General features: G+C 45.5%; 1 pseudogene; it reads right to left on the bottom strand.

Moving 5' to 3' along the window:
* Positions 1–3101: 3101 nt before the first annotated feature.
* On the bottom strand, positions 3102–16072 carry LOC116371509 (phosphoinositide 3-kinase regulatory subunit 4-like; annotated as a pseudogene).
* Positions 16073–16080: the final 8 nt, after the last annotated feature.

Here is a 16080-nt window from a genome sequence, read left to right as displayed (position 1 = left end):
TTCCTCTCCCTCTCTCTTTCCTTTCCTCTCCTCTCTCTTTCCTCTCCTCTCTCTCTTTCTCTCCCCCTCTCTCTCTTTCCTCTCCTCTCTCTCTTTCTCTCCCCTCTCCTTTCCTTTCCTCTCCCCTCTCTCTTTCCTTCCTCCTCTCCCTCTCTCTTCCCTCTCCTCCTTCCTTCTCTCCCTCTCTCTTTCCTTTCCCCTCCCCCTCTCTCTTTCCTCTTCTCTCTCTTTCCTCTCCTCTCTCTCTTTCCTTTCCTCTCCCCTGTCCTCTCTTTCCTTTCCTCTCCCCTTTCTCTCTTTCCTCTCCTCTCTCTCTTTCCTCTCCTCTCCTCTTTCCTCTACCCTCTCTCTTTCCTCTCCCCTCTCTCTTTCCTCTCCCTCTCTCTTTCCTCTCCCCTCTCTCTTTCCTCTCCCCTCTCTCTTTCCTCTCCCCTCTCTCTTTCCTCTCCTCTCTCTCTCTTTCCTCTCCTCTCTCTCTCTTTCCTCTCCTCTCTCTCTCTTTCCTCTCCTCTCCCTCTGTCTCTCTTCCTCTCTCTCTCCTCTCCCTCCCTCTTTCCTCTCCTCCTCTCTCTCTTTCCTCTCTCCTCTCTGTCTCTTTCTCTCCTCTCTCTCTCTTTTCCTCTCCTCTCGCTCTCTTTCCTCTTCCTCCCTCTTCTCTCGTTCCTCTCTCCTCTCTCTCTTTCCTCTCCTCTCTCTCTCTTTCCTCTCCCCTGCTCTCTTTTGTTTTCTCCTGATCGTGTATCCCCTTTTTTCTATCTCCCATTTCTCTCCTTTGCCCCGTTCCTCTCCCTCTTCCCCAGATGCATGTTTCTTCAAACAGGACAAGGGAGGTTGTGAGAACTACACTCTGAAGTGGTACTTCGGACACGATACAGAGTGAGTGCTCCCGTTTCTGGTATGGCGGCTGTGGCGGCAACGGTAACCCGCTTCGAGACGCAGGGAGGCTTGCGAAGGCCTGTGTCTGAGGAGGAACTCCACACATGTAAAACCCTGATTAGAGTGAATTGAAGAAGATCACGCCAGAAACCAGCCAAACAAATGTCTCATTCAAGGTGTGAACATCAAAACAACACTGTCTGTGTAAATAACTCTGGCCCTTATCTTTAGCATTTAGTTGTTCTCCTTTTGGGTAGAAATGACTGAAACAGAAGTATGAATATTTCTCTCTTTTATTCAAGTCTGTTCAAGCAGACCTAAGTAACGGATCTGACTCTCATGCAGTCATGCAACAAACATGCATAAGGGCACTGCTGCTTTTGTGAGAATGACTTAAAGCAATGAAATAACCTGTGTTGTCTCTTGTGGCTATTTTCAATCATCACAGATCAACAGCTACCAAACCAACTCAAGCACCAGGCAATGCACTGTTAACTTGGATGTTAACTGTAGATGTAAAGTCAGGCTGTATGTCATCCGCTCAGTGTTTGTAAATAGGATTTGTTGCACTGTGTGTCTGTTTCCTCTAACTTGACCATTTTGTTTACATACCCTACATCTCATATGTATATACTGTACTCGATACCATCTACTCCATCTTGCCTATGCCGTTCTGTACCATCACTCATTCATATATCTTTATCTACATCATATTCTTTATCCCTTTACACTTGTGTGTGTATAAGGTAGTAGTTTTGGAATTGTTAGATTACTCGTTGGTTATTTCTGCATTGTCAGAACTAGAAGCAAAAGCATTTCGCTACACTCGCATTAACATCTGCTAACCATGTATATGTGACAAATACATTTGATTTGGTGCTACGTGTTGAAAATAAAACTTCACAAATTCCTTAGCGGTCAGTGTATTTTTGATGCTCTTATGACCTTATTCTACTGATATTGATTCTGAATGGATACTGGGCTGGATTAAGAAATCATAACAATATCCCAGGCCAATGAAGAGACACACAGATATGTCCAATATTAGAAGGAAATACATGCGTATGTATACATACAGTAAGTTACTAAATACAATTTCTAGTGGAACACTGACTCACCTAATGATGAAGCCATGGGCTACTCACGGTGATGGCCGATGCACTCGTCGTCGTGGCGATTCACAAAAAAAATGGGAGTTTATTATTTATTTATATTGGTTTTACAGGCTGATTAGTCTTTCAGGTGTATGCATTTGCTTTCCAAACTACATTTTTCCCACAATATTATTTTGAATCTGCAAAAGGCAAACCTACAGCAGCAACCTAGCATAGAAATATAATCCATAGATGGCTGTTCCCATTCAAATCAGGACTGGTAGCTATTGCTAGTACCCATGAGTATAACCGTCAAATTGCCAGGGTAAGAGATTCCAAAACTCTATGGATTATCTGTCTATGGCCACAATGAAACAAGCTGTAACCTATATTTGGTGCATATGCTGCCCAAATTGTGCCCTTCCCGGCTGTAGGCATACCAGTAGCTGCCCAAATTAAGGAAACACTTGAGTAAATGAGGGATACAAAGTATATGTTATGATGTGGGATGCATTTTCCTGGCATGGTTTAGGTCCACCTCTAGAATCTATGCCAAGGCGCATTGAAGCTGTTCCGGCAGCTCGTGGCCTAACACCCTATAAACACTATGTTGGTGTGGGCTCCTGTGCTGGATTTCTTTTTTAAAGATTGACATTTATTATTTGTATTTGTTTTTGCCTCTTGGGCCCAGCCCGACTCACACAAAGAAATGATGTATTAGTCAGTTACCCAATCAAGGCAGGACCCCCCAGTTACCCATGTGGGCCCCCTAACTCCTCCCCTCCCCTCATTTGATGATTAGCAGAGAGGCAGCATGCTGTCTACACTCCTTGAGAGTGGGCTCCTGAATCATCCCATCGTTGGCGGTGCCGGTAAAAAAAAAAAAACTAAATATATACAGTGGGGCAAAAAAGTATTTAGTCAGCCACCAATTGTGCAAGTTCTCCCACTTAAAAAGATGAGGCCTGTAATTTTCATCATAGGTACACTTCAACTATGACAGACAAAATGAGAAAAAAAATCCAGAAAATCACATTGTAGGACTTTTTAATGACTTTATTTGCAAATTATGGTGGAAAATAAGTATTTTCATACACACAACATGCACCACACATGACCCACATGCTCACACCAACACCCACGCACCCAGGCAGAGCCAGCACTGGTGCATGTCCACGGTGAAGGAGGTGATGAGGCCCAGGTGGAGGTCGTGGCGGAGGGTCCAGGCGTTGGAGTTGGAGCGCAGGTCCCAGCCCACCAGGGAGCCGTTCACCGTGGCGTAGGCCAGCACAGACTGGGCTCCAGAATTAAAATGGTGGACGTCCACCACGCAGCCGTCATCCTTCTGGTGCAGCAACCTGAGAGGACAGTCGATATAACAGACCTGGCCAAGATAAAACATAGCAGTGCGACACAAACAACAAAACAGAGTTACACATGGAATTAACAAGCGTACAGTCAATAACACAATAAAATAAAGTCTATATACAGTGTGTGTGTAAATGGTGTGAGGAGGTAGGCAATAAATAGGCCATAGTAGCACATAATTACAATATAGCAGATTAACACTGGAGTGATCAATGAGCAGATGATGATGTGCAAGTAGAGATACTGGTGTGCAAAAGAGCAGAAAAGTAAATAAAAACCATATGGGGATGAGGTAGGTAGATTGGGTGGGCTATTTACAGATGGACTATGTACAGCTGCAGCGATCGGTTAGCTGCTCAGATAGCTGATGTTTAAAGTTAGTGAGGGAAATATAAGTCTCCAGCTTCAAAGTGCTTTGTGTACCTCGGTAGAAAAGCGTTATATAAATCCAATAAATAATAATTATATCAACTACAGTAAATAAAACCAACTTTATTCTTGATCAACCCATGATGGATATTACATACCTGGTCTGAAAGGGGTTAACTTTGGGTGATTTGGGGGACTTGTTGGCCTCGATGGCCAGGAGCTGGATGGAACCGTTGTCTGAGGCAGCAGCCAGGTAGTGTGACCCCTGACAGAAGGTCAACGTCTTCACGTGGCCCCCGATGCGGGAGTACGTCAGCACTGACCTGTAAGACAGCATCAAAACATTCACACATGTTGGGTTGAGGCCTGTTGTTCATGATTTTTTCCATCAACGTTTTGGTCATTTATAGCAGACGCTCTTATCCAGAGTGGCACCCGTATCCAGAGTGGCGCCCTTATCCAGAGTGTGTGATAAAGTGCGTCTCGGTGAGAGGTGTAGGAGTCAGGCGCAGGAGAGCAGGGATTTTTTGGAGAAGCGTGTTTAATGTAGAGATCTGTACACATAGTCCACCAATACAAAATTGGCCCAGATGAATGTCCAAACAACGCACTCGAAGGAAAACAAACTCGTGTCAGTACACGGAGGAACAACCACAGTGCCGACACTACATACACATACGTCAATGCGAAAACAATAAACAGTATAGAATACTGAACGCTAATACTCACAAGCTTAATCCTGCACGAATTACGGCAGGTAACAGGTGCCCTATATACCCACAGAAATCAAAGCAATGAAAACCAGGTGTGAAAAGGAACACAGACAAAACAACCAGAAAAAGAAAAAGGGATCGGTAGCGCCGAGCGCCGCCCGAACAGGGAGAGGAGTTACCTTCGGTAGAAGTCGTGACAGAGTGACGCCCTTATCCAGAGTGACGCCCTTTTCCAGAGTGACGCCCTTATCCAAGTGCATTCCAAGGAAATCTAAGATGGTCAACACAGGTAGAGCACATCGGTGAAAAGGTGAGCTGATGTCTGTTCCTCCTCCGATGAGCCTCTACTGACTCCCCATCCCTCATGCGGGAGCGTAATCATCGCCTGAAACTAATTTGCATAACGCAACGGACATAAATATCCCTAGAAAATATTGCTATTCATGAAAATCACAAATTAAATATATTGAGACACAGCTTAGCCTTTTGTTAATCACCCTGTCATCTCAGATTTCCAAAATATGCTTTACAGCCAAAGCTAGACAAGCATTTTTAATGGTCTAACCCCACCCCCAATGATGTTCTAACCCACCCCAATTTCTAACCCCCCAATTTTTTTTTTTTTAAATTTAAATTTAACCTTTATTTAACTAGGCAAGTCAGTTAAGAACAAATTCTAATTTTCAATGACAGCCTAGGAACAGTGGGTTAACTGCCTGTTCAGGGGCAGAAGGACAGATTTGTACCTTGTCAGCTCGGGATTTGAACTTGCAACCTTTCGGTTACTAGTCCAACACTCTAACCACTAGGCTACCCTGCCGCCCCAATGATGGTCTAACCCACCCCAATGATGTTCTAACCCACCCCAATGATGTTCTAACCCACCCCAATGATGGTCTAACCCACCCCAATGATGGTCTAACCCACCCCAATGATGGTCTAACCCACCCCAATGATGGTCTATGTCTAACCCACCCCAATGATGGTCTAAGCCTAACCCACCCCAATGATGGTCTAAGCCTAACCCACCCCAAGGATAGTCTAAGTCTAACCCACCCCAATGATGTTCTAACCCACCCCAATGATGGTCTATCCCACCCCAATGATGGTCTAACCCACCCCAATGATGGTCTAACCCACCCCAATGATGTTCTAACCCAGCCCAATGATGGTCTAGGTCTAACCCACCCCAATGATGTTCTAACCCAGCCCAATGATGGTCTAAGTCTAACCCACCCCAATGATGGTCTAATCCACCCCAATGACGGTCTAAATCTAACCCACCCCAATGATGGTCTAAGCCTAACCCACCCCAATGATGGTCTAAGTCTAACCCACCCCAATGATGGGCTAATCCACCCCAATGATGGTCTAACCCAGCCCAATGATGGTCTAAGTCTAACCCACCCCAATTATGGTCTAATCGACCCCAATGATGGTCTAACCCACCCCAATGATGGACTAACCCACCCCAATGATGGTCTAACCCACCCCAAATGATGGTCTAACCCACCCCAATGATGGTCTAAGTCTAACCCACCCCAATGATGGTCTAACCCACCCCAAATGATGGTCTAAGTCTAATCCACTCCAATGATGGTCTAACCCACCCCAATGATGGTCTAACCCACCCCAAATGATGGTCTAAGCCTAACCCACCTCAATGATGGCCTAACCCAGAACCACTCCTTAAAGTTGTGATCTGCATAAGGTGAAGCAGCACCACTGGTGGCCGCAGACACGTTTGTTATTGTTTTTAAATGTGGCAGAGGAGCATCCTGCATCGTGGTGAACAAAAATCACAGTACATAATCTGCTGTTCTGTCGCACGTTCAATGATGTGCAAAATATGTTTGAAGTAACGTCTTTGTTGTTGTAATACTGCAAGCGGACGTGTCAGTTTCACCGCTACAGATTCCAGTTTTAGCTAAACTGGAGCTGGTTGGTTATTGGTTACTACTTGGTTAACTGGTTGATTGTTGGTTACCACTTGGTTAACTGGTTGGTTATTGGTTACTACTTGGTTAACTGGTTGGTTATTGGTTACTACTTGGTTAACTGGTTGGTTATTGGTTACTACTTGGTTAACTGGTTGGTTGCTACTAGGTTAACTGGTTGGTTGTTGTTTACTACTTGGTTAACTGGTTGATTGTTGGTTACAACTTGGTTAACTGGTTGGTTATTGGTTACTACTTGGTTAACTGGTTGGTTATTGTTTACTACTTGGTTAACTGGTTGATTGTTGGTTACCACTTGGTTAACTGGTTGGTTATTGGTTACTACTTGGTTAACTGGTTGGTTGTTGTTTACTACTTGGTTAACTGGTTGATTGTTGGTTACCACTTGGTTAACTGGTTGGTTATTGGTTACTACTTGGTTAACTGGTTGGTTATTGGTTACTACTTGGTTAACTGGTTGGTTATTGGTTACTACTTGGTTAACTGGTTGGTTGCTACTAGGTTAACTGGTTGGTTGTTGTTTACTACTTGGTTAACTGGTTGATTGTTGGTTACAACTTGGTTAACTGGTTGGTTATTGGTTACTACTTGGTTATTGTTTACTACTTGGTTAACTGGTTGATTGTTGGTTACCACTTGGTTAACTGGTTGGTTATTGGTTACTACTTGGTTAACTGGTTGATTGTTGGTTACCACTTGGTTAACTGGTTGATTGTTGGTTACCACTTGGTTAACTGGTTGGTTATTGGTTACTACTTGGTTAACTGGTTGGTTATTGGTTACTACTCGGTTAACTGGTTGATTGTTGGTTACTACTTGGTTAACTGGTTGATTGTTGGTTACTACTTGGTTAACTGGTTGGTTGCTACTAGGTTAACTGGTTGGTTGTTGTTTACTACTCGGTTAACTGGTTGATTGTTGGTTACTACTTGGTTAACTGGTTGGTTATTGGTTACTATTTGGTTGGCGTACCTGGTGGTAGTGGTTTTGCCCTCCATCTTCTGGCTGTCCCAGACCTTGACGGTGCCGTCGTTGGAGGCCGTGGCGAAGATGGAGTGCTCGTCTGACACACGGATACGGTTGACAGCAGACTTGTGCTCATGGAGGTGGGCCACTAGAAGACCCTTAGGGTGCCACCCTGCAGAGCGAAACAACAACACAATGTGGATGTGGAGGGGCCCTGACTAACCCTACTGCTTGTTGACATTTCTGCTGTGCTTAGTCCAAATTGGCAAGAAACACACCTCTAGTGGTATATTCAACAATATAATGACCAAAAAAGAATACATTGTGGAGTCAATAGTTTTACTTTATTTTATTTTTACAGGGACGTGGCACTACTTTATGGCACTACTTTACCTGGCGGAGGCGGACGACTCTCCCATTCAGCGCTCTCCATCATCTGCTTGGCCATGCGCTCTGCGCTGCACTGCTCCCTTTTCTGCTGCACCAGATGTTGAAGCTCCGCCTTGCACGTGTTGAGACGACGCTGATAGGTTGAGACTGCGCCTGCAGACTGCCCCACAGGGACACCAAGGGAGGCTGTGGTCTTCCTGGTCTGAGTCCCCGCCCCTTCAGGCACCTGGTGGAGTACACAGAGATAGAAGGTAGACTACCAGAGTGGACCAGGCTATAAAATAAATCAATTAGTATATCAATCAATAGATCATTCAACCCTCGTCCCTGCTTATTCTTAGCAGACATCATAGGTTAACCTCTTATGTACCGTGGGGAGCTGTGGTGCCGTAGCCGCTGACTCCTGAGAGCCAAACATGCTCTTCCACTCTTCATTCATGTTGGAGTCCTGTTTGGTGTGTTTCCGGGCTGAAGACAGAAAGAGAAATACAGAAAAAGCTAAGAAACACTAGTTAAGAAGCATTCAGCACTGGAGGTCAAAAGCTTGGGGACTGTTGGATTAAATAGCCATTAAGTTGAAGGGGGCTCCCTATTTTCAGCTCTTCCAATAAGCCATGGAGAAGGCACTACGGTTTCAAACATCTAATGAAAATACTAACGGGAGACGGCAGGCATTAAAAGGAGTTGAAGGCCAATGCAGATACAACAGGTTTTAAGACCACCAGACTACGTGAAGCAGTTGGGAGCTGGGGGATATGCTAATCACAGGACATGTTATAGTGAGTAGTTAAATTAGTCACCAGCAGCAGTCCAACACTCCAAAAGGACAGTTCCATGCGATTGAAACATACCAGCTGCAACACACAGTTACTTTTAGCCCACCGTAAATTGTGTCAGACAAGATACTAACAGTGCCTATGAAAAAACACTCCAAAACGCCAAACAGGTTAGATGTTAATATACTGTACCTGTTATCCTATGGCGTAGATACATAACACAATCTTTCAGTATGTCCCTGAATAAATACTTTCTATTGAATACCATGGAGTATTCATATGGGATTTAACTGGTATAGTGTTACTTAAACAGACTAAGGGCCTTAGATCCATTGTTTACACTACTGCCAGAGAGCACACACGCCTTTTTAACAAAACGTGATTTCCCCTTATGGGAGTCTGCCTGGTATGTTAACAAAACTCAAGACCAGTCGGACATTTTATTTGACTACAGGGAAAAGAAGATGTTTGTGTGCTGCCGCAGGAATAGCCAAATAAAGGTTTGAACTGAACACTAACATGTCCTGCTCTGTCGTGTGTTGACAGCCACAGAGGTAATGAGAAATGTGAAAACTCTGCTTGTCCTGATGCAGTTTAACCCATCTAGTGAATTAAATGTAATGAGGCGATGTGGGTAATCTGGGGGAAATGATGTCTGTATGGGATTATTTGTTATGCACATCATTACAGGCTAAACCACACCAGCAATATACCAGATGCTGTGGTGATGAAGTCTGCAAACAGAAATGACAGGTCATTGATATCAAACATGGGGAAAATATAACAACTATAAATCAACCTATCCAATCTTTTCAGTGTCTACACACAAGTGTTTTTTTTCTTCAATAATTGGGCAAAAGATCAGAATTGGGGTGTCTGTGTAAATGCAGCCTTTGGGTTTGTGTACCCCTCTGCTATTACAGGGGTGTACTTTGACCACCAGGTGTCAGTGGCGTCCCTACCTCTCTTGTCCTCGGCCTCCTGTTTAGGTTTGACCAGGTCCACCTGGCGTCCCATGATGCCCAGCGTGGCCAGGTCAATGACCCCGCTCTGGACTGCCTCCCCCAGGTGGCTCTGGTCTCCCATGTTGGCCTTGGCCTTGTTGGACTTGAGCATGAAGTCCTTCAGTGCTAGCAGCTTGTCCTCTTCAGCCTCCGTCATCCCCTAGAATAAACAATTATCACCATCGTTGTGATCATCATCATCATAACAATAATGGTCAAACGTTGTGCATTATATGGAGACATTACATTTCCCATCCATGTAACGTTGAGACATCACCCCGCCCTCTGACCTGAGAGAGCAGTTTCTTAAGCAGCTGGGCAATGGCGGGGTCCTCCGGAATGGGGCATTCTGGGAGTGAGCCGCTGCGCTTCTTCTGCCGCAGCAGCAGGTGGCGGAAGAGCGCAGGGAGTAGTCGAAGATGGAGCGGCTCACTGGCTCCTTCAGCACACTCAGAAGTACTATCTCTTTATCAATCTGAGAGGAAACACAGCCTCATTTAACATAGCACAGTATCACACCATAACATAGCATAGCACAGTATACCATAACATAACACAGTACACCATAACATAGCATAGTACAGTATACCATAACACAGCATAGTACAGTACACCTTATCATAGCACAGTATACCATAACATAACATAGCACAGTATACCATAACATAACATAGCACAGTACACCATAACATAGCATAGCACAGTACACCATTACATAGCATAGCACAGTATACCATAACATAACATAGCACAGTACACCATAACATAGCATAGTACAGTACACCTTAGCATAACATAGCATAGCACAGTACACCTTATCATAGCACAGTACACCATAGCAAAGCATAGTACAGTACACCATAGCATAACATAGTACAGTACACCATAGCAAAGCACAGTATACCATAACACAGCATAGTACAGTACACCATAACACAGCATAGTACAGTACACCATAGCAAAGCATAGTACAGTACACCATAACACAGCATAGTACAGTACACCATAACATAGCACAGTACACCATAGCATAGCATAGTACAGTACACCATAACATAGCATAGTACAGTATACCATAACACAGCATAGTACAGTACACCATAACATAGCACAGTACACCATAGCATAGCCTAGTACAGTACACCATAACATAGTATAGCACACCACAACATAACACAGCACACCATAACATAACACAGCACACCACAACATAACACAGCACACCACAACATAGCACAGCACACCACAACATAACACAGCACACCACAACATAGCACAGCACACCATAACACAGCACACCACAACATAGCACAGCACACCACAACATAGCACAGTACACCAAATCAAATCAAATTTTATTTGTCACATACACATGGTTAGCAGATGTTAATGCGAGTATAGCAAAATGCTTGTGCTTCTAGTTCCGACAATGCAGTAATAACCAACGAGTAATCTAGCTAACAATTCCAAAACTACTACCTTATACACACAAGTGTAAAGGGATAAAGAATATGTACAAAGATATATGAATGAGTGATGGTACAGAGTGGCATAGGCAAGATGCAGTAGATGGTATCGAGTACAGTATATACATATGAGATGAGTATGTAAACAAAGTGGCATAGTTTAAAGTGGCTAGTGATACATGTATTACATAAATATGCAGTAGATGATATAGAGTACAGTATATACGTATACATATGAGATGAATAATGTAGGGTATGTAAACATTATATTAAGTAGCATTGTTTAAAGTGGCTAGTGATATATTTGACATCAATTCCCATCAATTCCCATTATTAAAGTGGCTGGAGTTGAGTCAGTGTGTTGGCAGCAGCCACTCAATGTTAGTGGTGGCTGTTTAACAGTCTGATGGCCTTGAGATAGAAGCTGTTTTTCAGTCTCTCGGTCCCAGCTTTGATGCACCTGTACTGACCTCGCCTTCTGGATGATAGCGGGGTGAACAGGCAGTGGCTCGGGTGGTTGTTGTCCTTGATGATCTTTATGGCCTTCCTGTGACATCGGGTGGTGTAGGTGTCCTGGAGGGCAGGTAGTTTGCCACCGGTGATGCGTTGTGCGGACCTCACTACCCTCTGGAGAGCCTTACGGTTGTGGGCGGAGCAGTTGCGGTACCAGGCGGTGATACAGCCCGACAGGATGCTCTCGATTGTGCATCTGTAGAAGTTTGTGAGTGCTCAGGAGACCAAATTTCTTCAGCCTCCTGAGGTTGAAGAGGCGCTGCTGCGCCTTCTTCACGATGCTGTCTGTGTGAGTGGACCAATTCAGTTTGTCTGTGATGTGTACGCCGAGGAACTTAAAACTTACTACCCTCTCCACTGCTGTTCCATCGATGTGGATAGGGGGGTGTTCCCTCAAGTCCACAATCATCTCCTTAGTTTTGTTGATGTTGACTGTGAGGTTATTTTCCTGACACCACACTCCGAGGGCCCTCACCTCCTCCCTGTAGGCCGTCTCGTCGTTGTTGGTAATCAAGCCTACCACTGTTGTGTCGTCCGCAAACTTGATGATTGAGTTGGAGGCGTGCGTGGCCACGCAGTCGTGGGTGAACAGGGAGTACAGGAGAGGGCTCAGAACGCACCCTTGTGGGGCCCCAGTGTTGAGGATCAGCGGGGTGGAGATGTTGTTACCTACCCTCACCACCTGGGGGCGGCCCGTCAGGAAGTCCAATACCCAGTTGCACAGGGCGGGGTCGAGACTCAGGGTTGAGCTTGATGACGAGTTTGGAGGGTACTATGGTTTTAAATGCTGAGTTGCTGAGCTGTAGTCGATGAACAGCATTCTCACATAGGTATTCCTCTTGTCCAGATGGGTTAGGGCAGTGTGCAGTGTGGTTGAGATTGCATCGTCTGTGGACCTATTTGGGCGGTAAGCAAAGTGTGGGTCTAGGGTGTGGGTCTAGGGTGTCAGGTAGGGTGGGTCTAGGGTGTCAGGTAGGGTCTAGGGTGTCAGGTAGGGTCTAGGTGGGTCTAGGGTGTCAGGTAGGGTGGAGGTGATATGGTCCTTGACTAGTCTCTCAAAGCACTTCATGATGACGGAAGTGAGTGCTACGGGGCGGTAGTCGTTTAGCTCAGTTACCTTAGCTTTCTTGGGAACAGGAACAATGGTGGCCCTCTTGAAGCATGTGGGAACAGCAGACTGGGATAGGGATTGATTGAATATGTCCGTAAACACACCAGCCAGCTGGTCTGCGCATGCTCTGAGGGCGTGGCTGGGGATGCCGTCTGTGCCTGCAGCCTTGCGAGGGTTAACACGTTTAACTGTTTTACTCACCTCGGCTGCAGTGAAGGAGAGTCCGCATGTTTTGGTTGTGGGCTGTGTCAGTGGCACTGTATTGTCCTCAAAGCGGGCAAAAAAGTGATTTAGTCTGCCTGGGAGCAAGACATCCTGGTCCGTGACTGGGCTGGTTTTCTTTTTGTAATCCGTGATTGACTGTAGACCCTGCCACATACCTCTTGTGTCTGAGCAGTTGAATTGCGATCCTACTTCAATTGCGACATCTTCAACGCGCGTTCTAATGAACTCGCTCCTCGAATCAGCGTATTCGTCAATGTTGTTGTTTGACGCAATACGAAACATATCCCAGTCCACGTGATGGAAGCATAACATAGCCCAGTACACCACAACATAGCACAGTACACCATAACATAGCACAGCACACCACAACATAGCATAGTACACCATAACATAGTATACCATACCATAACATAGCACAGTAGACCATAGTATAGCACAGCATAACATAGCACAGTACAGCACACCATAACATAACACAGTACAGTACACCATAACACAGTACAACATAGCATAGTATACACTAACATAGTATAGCACACCATAACATAGCATAGTACACCATAACATAACATAGCATAGTACACCATAACATAGTACAGTACACCATATCATAGCACAGTACATCACACAATAATATAGCACAGTACATCACACAATAATATAGCACAGTACACAATAACATAGCACAGTACAGCACACCATAACATAGCATAGCACAGTACATCATAACATAGCACAGTATAACATAGCATAGTATACACTAACATAGCATACCATAACATAGCACAGAACACCATAACATAGCACAGCAGACCATAACCTAGCATAGCACACCATAACATAGCACAGTACAACACACCATAACATAGTGCCTCATAACATAGCACCTCATAACATAACGAAGTACAGCACGCCATAACATAGCACAATACAGCACACCATAACCAAGCATAGCAAAGTACAGCAGACCATAACATAGCACAATACAGCACACCATAACCAAGCATAGCACAATACAGCACACCATAACCAAGCATAGCAAAGTACAGCAGACCATAACATAGCACAATACAGCACACCATAACCAAGCATAGCACAATACAGCACACCATAACATAGCACAATACAGCACACCATAACCAAGCATAGCAAAGTACAGCACACCATAGAATAGCACCACATAACATCATTTAATAAGAGTCTGGGAGATTCTTTCAATGTGTTACACGTGAAGATGGTAAGTGAGCGTGTGTGGAGGTCTTACCTGTATGATGGGCTGGGTGATGAAGGGGTTGAGGTGAGGCATCAGTTTGCAGTAGACTGCTATGTTGAGATGCTGGGCCACCACGGTGATGAAGCCCACCGCCCCGTAGCGGATCCACAGGTTGGGGTGGCACAGGAATGGGGCTTTCAAAATAAGGGGAAAAGTTCATCACAACAAGTGCCTTTTATACATAGTATAATAACAACATTATCCTTCTCCTGCCGTCTCTAAGCTCCTCTCTACCCCATCTCACCGATGTCACTGACAAACTCGTAGATGTGTGGTTTCTGCAGCAGGCCCAGCTGGCACATGCAGGTGAGAGAGTTGAGGGCCTTGTAGATGACAAACTCCTCCGCATCACTCAGACCCTGCTGCAGGAGGGGCTTCAGGATGGATGAGCTCTGCCAGCCCACGTACGCCGCCACACCTGGAGGAAATGGAGAGAGAGAGAGAGATGGAAAGAGAGAGAGAGAGAGATGGAAAGAGATGGAACGAGAGGGAGAGAGGGAAAGAGATGGAAAGAGAGGGAGAGAGGGAAAGAGATGGAAAGAGCAGGAGAGAGATTGAAAGAGAGGGAGAGAGATGGAAAGAGAGGGAGAGAGATGGAAAGAGAGGGAGAGAGATGGAGAGAGAGAGATGGAAAGAGAGGGAGAGAGAGAGAGAGAGATGGAGAGAGGGAGAGAGATGGAACGAGAGAGAGATGGAAAGAGAGGGAGAGAGATGGAAAGAGAGGGAGAGAGAGAGAGAGAGATGGAAAGAGGGGGAGAGAGAGAGAGATGGAAAGAGAGGGAGAGAGAAGGAAAGAGAGGGAGGGAGATGGAAAGAGAGGGAGAGAGATGGAAAGAGAGGGAGAGAGAGAGAGAGAGATGGAAAGAGGGAGAGAGAGATGGAAAGAGGGAGAGAGAGATGGAAAGAGAGAGAGAGAGAGAGAGAGAGAGAGAGAGAGAGAGAGAGAGAGAGAGAGATGGAAAGAGGGAGAGAGGGAGAGAGATGGAAAGAGGGAGAGTAAAAGAGAAAATTAAAAGACAGAGACCAAGAGGAAGTGGGGAGGAGGGGGAGGCAGGGAGAGAGTGGAAAGTGAAAGACGGGTCATGAAGAGAAAATACATTCTAGGATCTCTATATCTCGGAGACTTCCTGCATGTACACATCCTGCTTTTGCCATTAGCATATTTGAGTGACTAAGTGTGGGCACCGTGTCTGTGACACAGTCCTGCCCCTTACCCACGATGCTGTCGAAGAAGGCTCCCCGGAGGTGCCAGTCATTCTTGTCGTTCAGTGATCATGTGGGACAGGAGCACGTCGTTGGCCTTCTGCCGGCCGAAAGAACACGCAGAGCCGCGTGATGCCATTCTCCATCAGAGACTGCTTGACGATGTTCTCCGAGTCGCTCAGTAACGTAACCACCTTCTGCTGCACCATCTCATGAAGCGCCTGCAGCTCTGTCAGGAGGAACAGGAAGTCAGAACAGAATATAATTTTCCCAAGGGAGCGTTCGGTGGGGCATTCAGTATCCATGTTTCGGTGATAAACCTCTACCTCCGATCTGATATTTGAGAAGAGGAGGCCTTAAAATTACCAGAGTCGTAGTTCTCGTTGGGGTGGAGGGTCTCCTCTTTGTCCTCCCCATTCAAGTCGTGCTCCATATTCAGGTTATTCTCCTGAACGAGCTCTAAAAAACGCAAAGCTGTCTCAGCCAGGTGGGCTATGTTCTCTGAGAAAAGGAGAGAGGTGAATGGATAGGCATTACAAACAACATAAATACTGTCAACCTTTGGACCATTAAGTGTGTAATCATATTTAGAGCGACCCGTGGTCATTGTCAGCCCAACTGACCTGCGTATGCCAGCCTGACGATGAGCGTCGTCCTGCGCTAGGTGGCGATGCCTGGCAGGATGTACTCTGGGTAGATATTGACATCGTTACGGGGAACCTCCTTCACCAGCCCAGCACCTTGGCTAGGGTGCGCACGGCCTGGCCCTAACCCG

Source organism: Oncorhynchus kisutch, unplaced genomic scaffold, assembly GCF_002021735.2.
Source record: "Oncorhynchus kisutch isolate 150728-3 unplaced genomic scaffold, Okis_V2 scaffold3337, whole genome shotgun sequence".
In the NCBI taxonomy this organism is placed as follows: domain Eukaryota; kingdom Metazoa; phylum Chordata; class Actinopteri; order Salmoniformes; family Salmonidae; genus Oncorhynchus; species Oncorhynchus kisutch.
The sequence above is the reverse complement of the archived record's forward strand: the minus strand, read 5'-3'. Positions and strand labels throughout refer to the sequence as shown.